The following is an 11,715-nucleotide window of genomic DNA, read 5'->3' as shown; positions in this document are numbered from 1 at the left end:
ATGCCGTGACCCTTTAATACAGTTCCTCATGTTGTGGTGACCCCCAGCCATAAAATTATGCACGTGTTCTTTCGCAGAAACTACTGAAACTGATCAATGACAGGAAGATCCATTGTTCATGATTGTATATAAATTGTTTTTTTCCCCAGGGTTTCCCAGTTTAGTTCTGCCTCTTCTCCCACCATGCCGATCTCGCTCTTTTCCGCTGCTCCAGACAGACGAATGCTCTATCTCACATACCCCGCCAAGCTGCTTGCCCTGCTGCAACCCCTCTGAAAGGGTTGTTCGACCCCCAAAGGGATCCTGACCCCCAGGTTTCGAACTACTAGCCTCAGGAGATGGCGAGCTGCCCCTCACTGGCAGTCTCTTTAAGCAGCTGCTGGACAGATCCTATCCTGGATGCCTTAGGCTCATCCTGCATTGAGCAGGGGGTTGGACTAGACAGCCTGTATGGCCCCTTCCAACTCTATGGTTTTATGATTCTAATGCACTTTTTTTCTGTGGTCCTTCCAGAAATATCATAGGAAATTAGATTTGGGAAAGATTGGAGCAGAGCAATGGGTAGGATTCTATCCACATTTTCTACTACAACCTTTCTCAACTTTTTTACTATTGAGAAATACACACACACCCTCCAGTTTTGAGGGTCTTCTTCACTGCAGGCCAGTTGGCTTGGAGGGGGGATTCCCCCCTCCAAAAAAAAAAACAGGCAATAAATTGGCAATAAATGCAACATACCCACGTCACTCAGAAGTGGTGTAGGCACATTGGAGAATTACGTTCTGGTTTGGGAGCAAAATTCTGTGGTAAGAAGCTAATTCTGCCATAGAGGTTTTGGCCACCGTCTCCAATATGCGTATGTCATTTTCCAGGTGATATAGGACTGTTGTGTTTATTCTCAGTTTCTTCCCACTCCACTCCTGGCAAGATTCATTCATTCATTCATTCATTCATTCATTCATTCATTCATTCATTCATTCATTCATTCATTCATTCATTCATTTTCATCCTCTGGTAAGTTCATCCTCTGCTGACTGTTATGGCAGATCCAGGAACCTTCACAAGCGTTGAAAAACCTGAAAAGTGGATGACTAGGGGACAATGTTGTGTGGATGATTCTCCCAAAATCTGTTTGAATTTGAATTACAAACTGCAGCAAAATGTCTGTGTGAGATCAGTCAAAGACATCTGTGATGGCCTGTATTCTTGGTTTTTGGGAGGCATCAAGTGGGAGGACTTCTGGGGTTCTGTCCCCATTAGTGGACCTCCAGGTGTCCCTTGGATTTGGCCACTGTGTGACACAGAATGTTGGATCCAACATGGCTTCCTTTAGTTCTTAAAATCTTCTCTTCTGTTTGTGGACAAAGAAAGACTGAATTCCCCCTGGCTCCTCCCTGTTTCTCCCTGCTGTTACCGGCACTGTTTTCCTTTTCAGATTACTGATGTGAAACTGTTATTACTCAGAGAAGGACTGAGTGACAGTGATGTGATTCTCTTTGCCCCCATGAGACAGGCCTCATGCACTGTTATAAGTTGCTTTTTATAACTGTTCTGATCTGGTGTGTACAGCCCGGCCCTGTGGAAGAGATGCCAGGCCATGGCTACAAGCAGCGCAGGTACAGGCTGTGAACTGTGGGTCAGCTACACTGGAGGCCACATTCTTGGGGGCCAAACCCTATCCCATGAGCAACATATGGGTGGCATATGCACAGCACTGGTGGGATATGCATCAGTGGTTTTGAAAGGTGCCTCCTAGGCAAGAGAAGTCAAAAGTGGCTCTTGATTTTGGAGAAGAGATGCTTTGTCGAAGAAGTGAATGTGTGGCAGAAAACCCTTGGGTGGGTACCAAGTCCCCTCCCTCTTGTGTGCACCAACATGGGATCACTTTAGCCCAAGATGCCCACCTTTGTTTTCTTCTAACCTCCTCTGATGATGGGTCAGGCTATTGCATGACTTATTAAGACGTCTTTAATGCTGCCTCTCGAGGGAGCCTGCTTGAGTCAGCTGACTAAATAAAATATAATAAAAACGTTTAAAGTTTTGAAGTAAAACCCAGCTGGAAAACCCAGACAGGGCATACAAACACAGAGCAGTGAACAGTTAGAAATGCCCGTGACGGTTTTTCAACTAAAATCACACGCTATGAAATTAAATACCTGTTCAGTCTCAACACTGAACTCTAATAGAATTACCTCCCACAGGGAAGGCTCGCCAATTACAGCTGCCATGTGACCGTCATGGCGTCTTTCAAGAGGATGACTGCTGCGTGCTCTCTGTGGGAAATCAATTCAAAAGTGTCAGGGGGGCTGAGTTCATAAGGGACCACAGCCCATGAGCAGAAGAAGAAGAAGAAGAAGAAGAAGAAGAAGAAGAAGAAAAAGAAGAAGAAGAAGAAGAGTTGGTTCTTATATGCCGCTTTTCCCTACCCGAAGGAGTCTCAAAGTGGCTTACAGTCGCCTTCCCTTCCTCTCCCCACAACAGACACCCTGTGAGGTGGGTGAGGCTAAGAGAGCCTTGATATCACTGCCCAGTCAGAACAGTTTTATCAGTGCTGGGGCGAGCCCAAGGTCACCCAGCTGGCTGCATGTGGGGGAGTGCAGAATCGAACCTGGCATGCCAGATTACAAGTCCGCACTCCTAACCACTACACCAAACTAGCTCCTGCCTTCCCCTCAGCTCTGCTTCCCTGACTTGAAATAACCCCAGTCAGTATTATTGGCCCTATGGGTAGGGGCCTATATGTTCAAACATTCAGCTTTCCATTGGGCCACTGTGTCATGTAAGACCATGCTACATATCATGAATTCAGGTGAGAAGCAGACCAAAGTCCTAGGAGACATCAAGTTCTACTCCAGTTTTCCTGTTTTACCCTCTCACTCCTTCTCTTCATCTTGCTCTCAGCACACAGGCAAACACTGTCCCCAGGAAGTCAAAAGTGTCCTTCATGATGCTATCCTATTCTGCATGTTATGGCTATAGCAAGGAGTTCTGACCGCCTTTTAGCCACTGTGTTTAAAAAATGTAGATTTTGTTTTGTTCTAACTGTCCTTTGAAGATAAAAGCCCTTCTGCCATTGGATTAGCAAATGGCAGGGACATAATGCATTGGAGGGGGAAGGGGGTGTCTATATGTACCCTAAAACTGGTTGAGCCAGTTGTTCTTAGCAATAGACTTCTATCATATTGCTTCCAGATATACCCTAATTTGAACTCTTTTCTATGAAGAATGTCAACTGTGAGTCTTTACTCCTACGATAGAGTAGCCTTGGATCGTGACACACTGTCCCTCAGATTAACCTGCCTAATATACTCTACTTTCCACTCCTCCACACAGTTGTCCAGACTGGACATGCCGTCCCATGTAAAATAGTCACAGTCCCACTGAAAAGCACATTTGGTTGCTCTAGGAAAGAACAGCATCTGCCCTTTTGGCCAGCCAGACGGTCTGAGTACGGAGTAGCCCTGCCCCAGGCTCTCCCTCTTCCAACCCCAAGCTGCTCTAAATTGCAGCTTGTGTGGGCTGTGACATCCTTGCTCCTCCTGGCTGGCTGTGCAATGCATCTGTGGGGCTTTGTCCTCCTTCTGGGGGTTCTCAGCCTTTGCCTTGAGCTGTCTTTAGCTGATGGTGAGTACAGTCCTGTGGTTTTGTTAGGACCAGACTTTGGGACAATGGTCCAGGTCCAGGGCCCAAGAGCAGGCTGTATCTTTGACCTGGACATGGACATTCGAAGAAGAGGGTTTTTTTTTTTTTTTGCGTGTGTACCCTGAATCAACCAGTCTCAAAGCGACTTACAGTTGCCTACCCTTCCTCTCCTCACAACAGACACCCTGTGAGGTAGGTAAGGCTGAGAGAGGGTTGAGAAAACTGTGACTGGCTCAAGGTCATCCAGCTGGCTGTGTGTGGAGGAGGAGTGGGGAATCAATCCCGGTTCTCCAGATTAGAGGCTGCTGCTCTTAACCATGACACTAAGCTGGAGAAGACCATTGAGACCAAATTACGAGAGTTGCCACTAGGTGCGTATAAAAAAATGGCTAATAGCATCCTATTAAAATCGGAGTCCAGTAGCACCTTTAAGAACAACAAATATTTATTCAGGGCGTGAGATTTCGAGTGCAAGCACTCTTCGTCCTATTAAGCATCCTATTAAGCCTCTATTAAGAGGACAGATCCACGGGGTCGCGAGGGTCGGACATGACTTCGCACCTAACAACAACAGCAACAAAAGAGGACAGGGCCTGTGGGCAATGCTATAATTGAACCAGCGAAAGTACTTCATCTGATCTACTGCTCTTACTATATTTTGTTTTTATGTTTTTGAGCCCATTCTGTTAACTGCTTCCTCAAAGAGATCATCTGTCGGCTTCACTATTCAATGCAAGAAGTATCGTTTACTTGTCTTTTTGTTTTGGGATGAAGGGTTCCTCTGTTTCAGGAAGACTGGGTCTCCTGGGCTTTTTACCAGTATACTTGTGTGATTTCTGCCACAAGAATTTTACAGAGGAACAGTTCTTGAAACAAATACTGGCGAGAAAACATTGGGTTGGAATGACGAGTCTTCCTTTCCTTGCATTCAAGCATCATCTCGTTCTCTCCTGTGGTGTTCTCAGCTTCCCAGTGAACCAGGCAACCAAACGGGCTCCCAATAGAGCATCCTTTCTCAGCTTTTTTACATTGAGAAACCACTGAAACATTCTTCAGGCTTCAAAAAAAACCCCAAAGTATCCCGATCACGCAGAATATGATTGGTAACCTGTGGACACGCCCACCTGGGGCACTTCCTCTTCTCACCTCCTCCAGGACTGTCATTGGCCTTTTGGGAGATGTGGGTAGGCTTATATGACCTTATGGTCATATATGGTCATATCATCCAATAAACATTTAACAATATAGATATAGATATATAGATATATAGATATATAGATATAGATATAGATATAGATATAGATATAGATATAGATATAGATATAGATATAGATATAGATATAGATATAGATATAGATATAGAATCATAGAATCATAGAATCATAGAATCATAGAATCATAGAATCATAGAATCATAGAGTTGGAAGGGGCCATACAGGCCATCTAGTCCAACCCCCTGCTCAACGCAGGATTAGCCCTAAGCATATAGATATAGATATAGATATAGATATAGATATAGATATAGATATAGATATAGATATAGATATAGATATAGATATAGATATAGATATAGATATAGATATAGATATAAACTCCCACCCATCTGGGAAACCCTTCCAGGGCTGTCAAGAAACCCGAGGGTTTCACAAAATCCTGGTTGAGGAAGCCTGCAAGAGAAAGGAGCCTCTAGTGTGGCCATGTCAACATCCATGTCAACTCTCAGACAGATTCAAATGGGTAGCCATGTTGGTCTGAAGTAGCACAATAAAATCAGAGTCCAGTAGTACATTAAGAGCAACAAAGATTTATTCAAGGCGTGAGCTTTCGAGTCTTCCTCTTTCTCAGACTAAGAACTCCAGACTAAGAATCTCAGACAGAAGTTCCACAGGAGCGCCAGTGAGGAAACATCTCAAGGGCTGTTAGGATACTCTTGGGGGTCTGTAGAAATGGCCAATTTAACTATCTTCAGCTCTGACCCCCCGAGACATTTAATATCTGCATCATCCTCAGTTTTCCTAGACAGCAGGGAACATTAAATCAAGGATATGTCCTGCCAATTAACCAGAAGCTCAAATACTTTGGCCACCTCATGAGGAGGAAGGACTCCCTGGAGAAGAGCCTAATGCTGGGAGCGATCGAGGGCAAAAGAAGAAGGGGACGACAGAGAATGAGGTGGCTGGATGGAGTCACTGAAGCAGTCAGTGGGAACTTAAATGGACTCCGGGGAATGGTAGAGGACAGGAAGGCCTGGAGGATCATTGTCCATGGGGTCGCGATGGGTCAAACACGACTTTGCACCTAACAACAACAACGCTATAGTGATCTGTCTATCACTGTTTCCGTTTGTCAAAAGCCCTAAGCAGCAAGGAGCGTCCTGTTATTTCCCCATTGCTGGTGCAAAGGCCTCTGCAGTCACATTAGTACTGATAATGAGAAGCAGTCCCAGTGTCAGGATCTTTTTTAATGCGGACATTCTCTGCCTTCTCCCTTTATAGGCACCGGCCCCTGCCCAGCACATAATCCTGCATTTCCATTGCTGGGTCTATGCATGGATACATGTAGTGTGCACTCGGATTGCCCAGATGATAAATTATGCTGCAGAACTGGCTGCGACAGATTGCACTGTACTTCCCCTGGACCTTCTGGTGAGTCGGTCGCCTATTTGGGATTTTCTAGTCGCAGCTGGTTGCATTGATTAAATATAAAGTCAGATTAAAAATAATCTATTATTACTTCTATACTTTGATGTAATACACTTGCTTCTTGCAATACTTGTTTTTCAGTACTTTAACTCATTGCTTTTATATGCTGACCTAATGAAGCGATCTTATTTTCTAAAGCCTCTACACTTATAGCGTTAGCAATTCCAGCTCCAGTACCTATCCCCCCTAAAATGGTTTCAGTGAGAGATCGTGCATGCCTTGTTTTTACCCATGACTCATAGATCGGTACTGCCCATTTCTCACATTATGGTTCCAGTAATATTAACACTAACATGATAAATGTGCTTTTGAGAGGCTTCCATCACTGAATGTGGCTGATCCCTTAACAAGATACAAGTAGAAAGATCTGATGAGCTCTAATCAGGTTAATATAAAAGAAGCTATAACTATAATTGTGATGAGATATTTTGTCTGCTCGCAATGTACCAGTTTGGGGACTACTCCAATTATTAATATCTGGCCAACTTGTTTGTTTCTCAAAATATTGAAAGGCAACATGCCATTTCATAGTCCAATTCAATTCAAAAGTATTCTGATTCTAAGCAATACAAGCGATAGCCTGATTGCATCCAGTTAAAGTCATACAGTTAAAGTCATACAGTTGCTCGTGGTGCCTGGAAGCCATCTCTTCTGGGACTGGACTGGTTGCCCCCACAAAGATAAGGTGGTCACATATTCTTCATTGTCAGTTGGCCGCCAAAACATACTCCCTGCCTACAGTTGCGTTTGAGCAAGATAGCTAAAAGCAAGGCCTGCTTCTAGACCAGTGGTTCTCGACCTTCCTAATGCCGCAACCCTTTAATACAGTTTCTCCTGTTGTGGTGACCCCCAGCCATGAAATTATGAAAGTGTTCTTTCACAGAAATTAAATCGAAACTGACCAATGGTGTGAAGATCCATTGTTCATAAATTGTTTTTTTTACCCCGGGGTTTCTCAGTTCAGTTCTGCCTCTTGTCCCACCATGCTGATCTCGCTCTTTTATGCTGCTCCAGACAGACAAATTCTCTATCTCTACCCCACAAGGCTGTTGTGTGGGTGGCGCCTCCCCTGGACAAGCTGCTTGCCCTGCTGTGACCCCTGTGAAAGGGTCATTCGACCCCCCCAAAGGGGTCCCAATCCCCAGGCTGAGAACCACTGTTCTAGACCCATACAAAATCGAGAGACCAGATCTATGTGATATGAGAAAGGACAAAAGTCTGTCATTTACTCCTCGTAACAATATCTTCCATATTATTTTCCCATACAGAAAGCCAGGATAAGAAATCTGGGAAATTTATTTATTTATTTATTTATTTATTTATTTATTTATTTATTTATTTATTTATTTATTTATTTATTTATTTATCATACTTATATACCGCCCTCCCCGGAGGCTCAGGGCGGTTTACATCATAACAGAGAACAATACATAAAACAGTCTGTAACATGTATAACTGATAACTAATAATTGTAACCAAAATAACAGCACAATATAACGGTATAACAATATAGTACTACAAACAGGTCCAGGGCTTATTGATGGGATTCTGAGGGGGGTGGTTTATTTATTGAATTCTGAGGGGGGGGGGGAGCAGGGGCCCTTGGTCGCTGTTGATTACGTCTGGTCTCAGCCAAATGCCTGGTGGAGGAGCTCCTTTTTGCAGGCCCTGCGGAACTGTTTAAGCTCCGTCAGGGCCCTGATCTCTTCTGGGAGCTTGTTCCACCAGGTAGGGGCCAGAACAGAGAATGCTCTGGCCCTGGTCGAGACCAGACGGACTTCTTTAGTACATTCCTGCAATAGAGCGTCATAATGCTATAGTAATTTGTCCATCACTATTTCTGTTTGTTAAAAGTCCTAAGGACGGTGGGAGGGAGGGGGTTTAGGCACAGAAATCAGCAAGGAGTGTCTTGTGATTTCCCCATTGCTGCTGCAAAGGCCTCTGCAGTCACATTGGGAATGATAACTAGGAGTAGCTCCAGTGTCAGGATCTTTTTTAATGTGCTCATTCTCTGCCTTCTCCCTTTATAGGCACCCCCCAGTGCCCAGTAATTAATCCTGCATTTCCATTGCTGGGTCTATGCATGGATACATGTAGTGTGCACTCGGATTGCCCAGAGGATAGGTTATGTTGCAGAACTGGCTGTAACAGATTGCACTGTACTTCCCCCGATTATTCTGGTGAGTCAGTCGCCTATTTGGTATTTGCTAGTCGCATTTTCTATCCTGAATATAGGTATAGATGAAACTCAAATACTTTGGCTACCTCATGAGATGGAAGGACTCCCTGGAGAAGAGCCTAATGCTGGGAGTGACTGAGGGCAGAAGAAGAAGGGGACGACAGAAAATGAGGTGGCTGGATGGAATCACTGAAGCAGTAGGTGCGAACTTAAATGGACTCCAGGGAATGGTAGAGGACAGGAAGGCCTAGAGGATCATTGTCCATGGGGTCACGATGGGTCGGACACGACTTCGCAGCTAACAACAACAACAATTCACATTTTCTAGATGAATGCTGCGAATAACATGGACAGCCAAAGTTACCAACAAGATAGTTTTAGAGAGGAGCAAACCAACTATGTCATTGGAAAGCAAGATATTACGGCTAAAGCTCACTTACTTTGGACACATCATGCAATCGAACTTGCTAGAAAAATCATTAATGCTTGGCATGATCAGCGGCAAAAGAAACGTGATCACCAAAGGGTCCACTGGCTCGGCACAATCAAAGCCAATACAGGGATGACCATAAATCAACTAAAAGAAGTGGTCTTTGACAAAGACACATGGAGAAAACTTTCCTATAGAATCACCTAGGGTCAGACACGACCGATTATCATTAACTTCCCTCTGCAAGAAGGATCCTTCCAAAACGAGAGCCTGAATTATGATTCAGCTATAGAGAACACATACAAAAGATGGCAGGATGATTCAACACAAAGTCTCTAAGGGACATTTCAAATGCAGCAATTGTGTGAATTGCCCTCAGGCTTTTCAGCTTAAACATTTTAGGGGATGGTGGTGGGAAGTGCCCTCAAGTCACAGTTGACTTCTGGTGACCCTGTCAGGTTTTCAAAGCATGAGACATTCAGACCATTTCCACACTGCAAACTTCACTGATCTGGCTACCATGCGGGAGCACAAATCCGGGGCCAAATGCTCCCCCGTGTGGGAGCGGGAAGAGGCAGGGCAGGCTGCCCTGACTCAGACTCCAGCCTGCAGCCCAGCATGAATCCTCCAGTGTGGACATGGTCTCAGAGGTGCTTTGCCTTTCCTGCTTCTGAGTAGCAAACCTGGACTTCCTTACTGATCTCTTATCCCAATACCAGGGTTGCCACCAGCATCCAGGTGGGGCCTGGAGCTCTCTCGGAATTACAATTGATATCCAGACTGCATAAATCACTTATTTATTGGTAACATTTATTTAAAACATTTATTCCACTTCTCCTGGAAAAAATGGCTGCTTTGGGAGGTGGACTGCTTGGCCTTCTACCCTGCCCAGGTCCCTCCCTTCCATAAACCCCACTCTCCAAGGCTCCACCTTCAAATCCCCAGGTATCTCTGAACCTGTAGTTGGCCACCTTACCAAATACTTACCTGGGCCAACCCTGTTTAGCTTACCAGATCTGACAAGATCAGGCTAGCTTGGGCCATCTAGGTGAGGGAAGTTCCAGGTGGAACGTACAAATTAACACATTTCTCCGATGGCAATTCCATATCCGCCATTTTGTGTTGATTTTATGTGCTGTCTTTTTGTATGTTTTATTGATTGATTCATTCATTCAGATTATATATCACCCTCTACTGTGACGCCTCAGGTGGTAAGACCAGGTATTCCTTGAGAAGCAGGAACACAGAACATTGCAGTCAGTTGAATAGGAAGCCTTTAGAGGTGCCACTTGTACTCCAGTTCTAGCAGTTTTCACTTTTTTGCTGTTGAAAAGACCATCTTCCTACTATTATATCAATTGTGGTATTAATAGTGTCTTGCTTCAGAGAGTGTCTCGATGGGTCCTATGCAGTCTGGGATTCTGTTCATGACTCAGCAGTGGTTTCACAGCTGTGAACCTCGCATAGGGTGAGCCTTTTATAGAGAAACTGGTCCCTTTAGCCCTTAATTTTATTGGCAATGATCTAGCCTTCCCGACTTATTTCTTTCAGTGACCTTGAGATGTCCTTCAGCATGCCGGTGGCATGCCATTGATTAGGTCATGGCTTTGTATACATTATGATGATATCCTAAACAAAGGAATGACTGCATTTCCTTAGTAGTTTAAAAGAAAGTTTACTAGCATTTTAATTTTTTCAGGTTTCTCTTCCTGAGAAAGAAGCAAATTCTATATTTGAAGGAATAAGCAACTTTGAAGAAGACAACTTGAAACATCCTTCTATAGCAGCCATGAGGGTGATGTTAGCCGTTCAGTCAAGTCCAACTCTTGGCGATCCTATGGCTCAGCTGCCATCATGATTTTTGATCTTGCACTGCTTCTTTTAGCAGCCGTAATTACAGGTTATTCTTTTGGCTTTCAGCTCTTGGACTACAAGTAAATGATATACTGCTGAACGTAAGTCTTAGACAACGTAATTTATAGTTATAAATTTGTAATGTATATATAAAGATAAAGGTAAAGGTATCCCCTGTGCAAGCACTGACTCATGTCTGACCCTTGGGGTGATGCCCTCTAGCGTTTTCATGGCAGACTCAATACGGGGTGGTTTGCCAGTGCCTTCCCCAGTCATTACCGTTTACCCCCCAGCAAGCTGGGTACTCATTTTACCGACCTCGGAAGGATGGAAGGCTGAGTCAACCTTGAGCTGGCTGCTGGGATTGAACTCCCAGCCTCATGGGCAGAGTTTTCAGACAACATTTCTGCTGCCTTACCACTCTGTGCCACAAGAGGCTCTTCAATGTACATATATAAGCACAAATATTGCAGGTGGGCATTTAGATAAACATATGCCTCCTGCTGACACACCCATTGTCTTCTTTTTCACTTGGACAAGAAGTCACAAAGAAGCTGGCCCCGTAGCATGCTGCACTTTTAAAATCCTCTTCTTTGCTTGACCATTGCTGCAATTTTGATTTTTTGTCCCAGCTGTACTGTACATTGTTCTGATAGAATGCCACTGGAGCGAAAGAGGCGAATGCAATAGCGCCCCCAGGTTGTTGGAGGCAGCATAATCTCTGCAAATAGGACCAAAGGCAGGAGACAGTCTCAGTCCCCCTCTAAAGACCAGACCTTATTTATTTATTCATATTTGTAGACCGCTGCTTGTGCCATCATTTCCCTGTAAAGTGCCTGGCTAGTATGAATAAACTCCACTGTTTCCAGCAAGAATATTACCCAGTTTTATAGCTGCTCACCATGCTT

The 11,715-nt window shown here is 44.4% G+C and overlaps 1 long non-coding RNA gene across 1 annotated transcript; it reads left to right on the top strand.

The window, feature by feature from the left end:
- Positions 1–3,416: 3,416 nt before the first annotated feature.
- LOC143833614 (uncharacterized) lies at positions 3,417–10,977 on the top strand. Its single transcript, XR_013229672.1, has 4 exons — positions 3,417–3,624; positions 6,138–6,287; positions 8,375–8,524; positions 10,653–10,977. It is a non-coding gene; the product is annotated as an uncharacterized LOC143833614 (long non-coding RNA).
- Positions 10,978–11,715: the final 738 nt, after the last annotated feature.

The sequence above is a fragment of the Paroedura picta genome, chromosome 1, assembly GCF_049243985.1.
Source record: "Paroedura picta isolate Pp20150507F chromosome 1, Ppicta_v3.0, whole genome shotgun sequence".
Classification (NCBI taxonomy): Eukaryota; Metazoa; Chordata; class Lepidosauria; order Squamata; family Gekkonidae; genus Paroedura; species Paroedura picta.
This window is presented reverse-complemented; position numbering and strand designations above follow the sequence as displayed.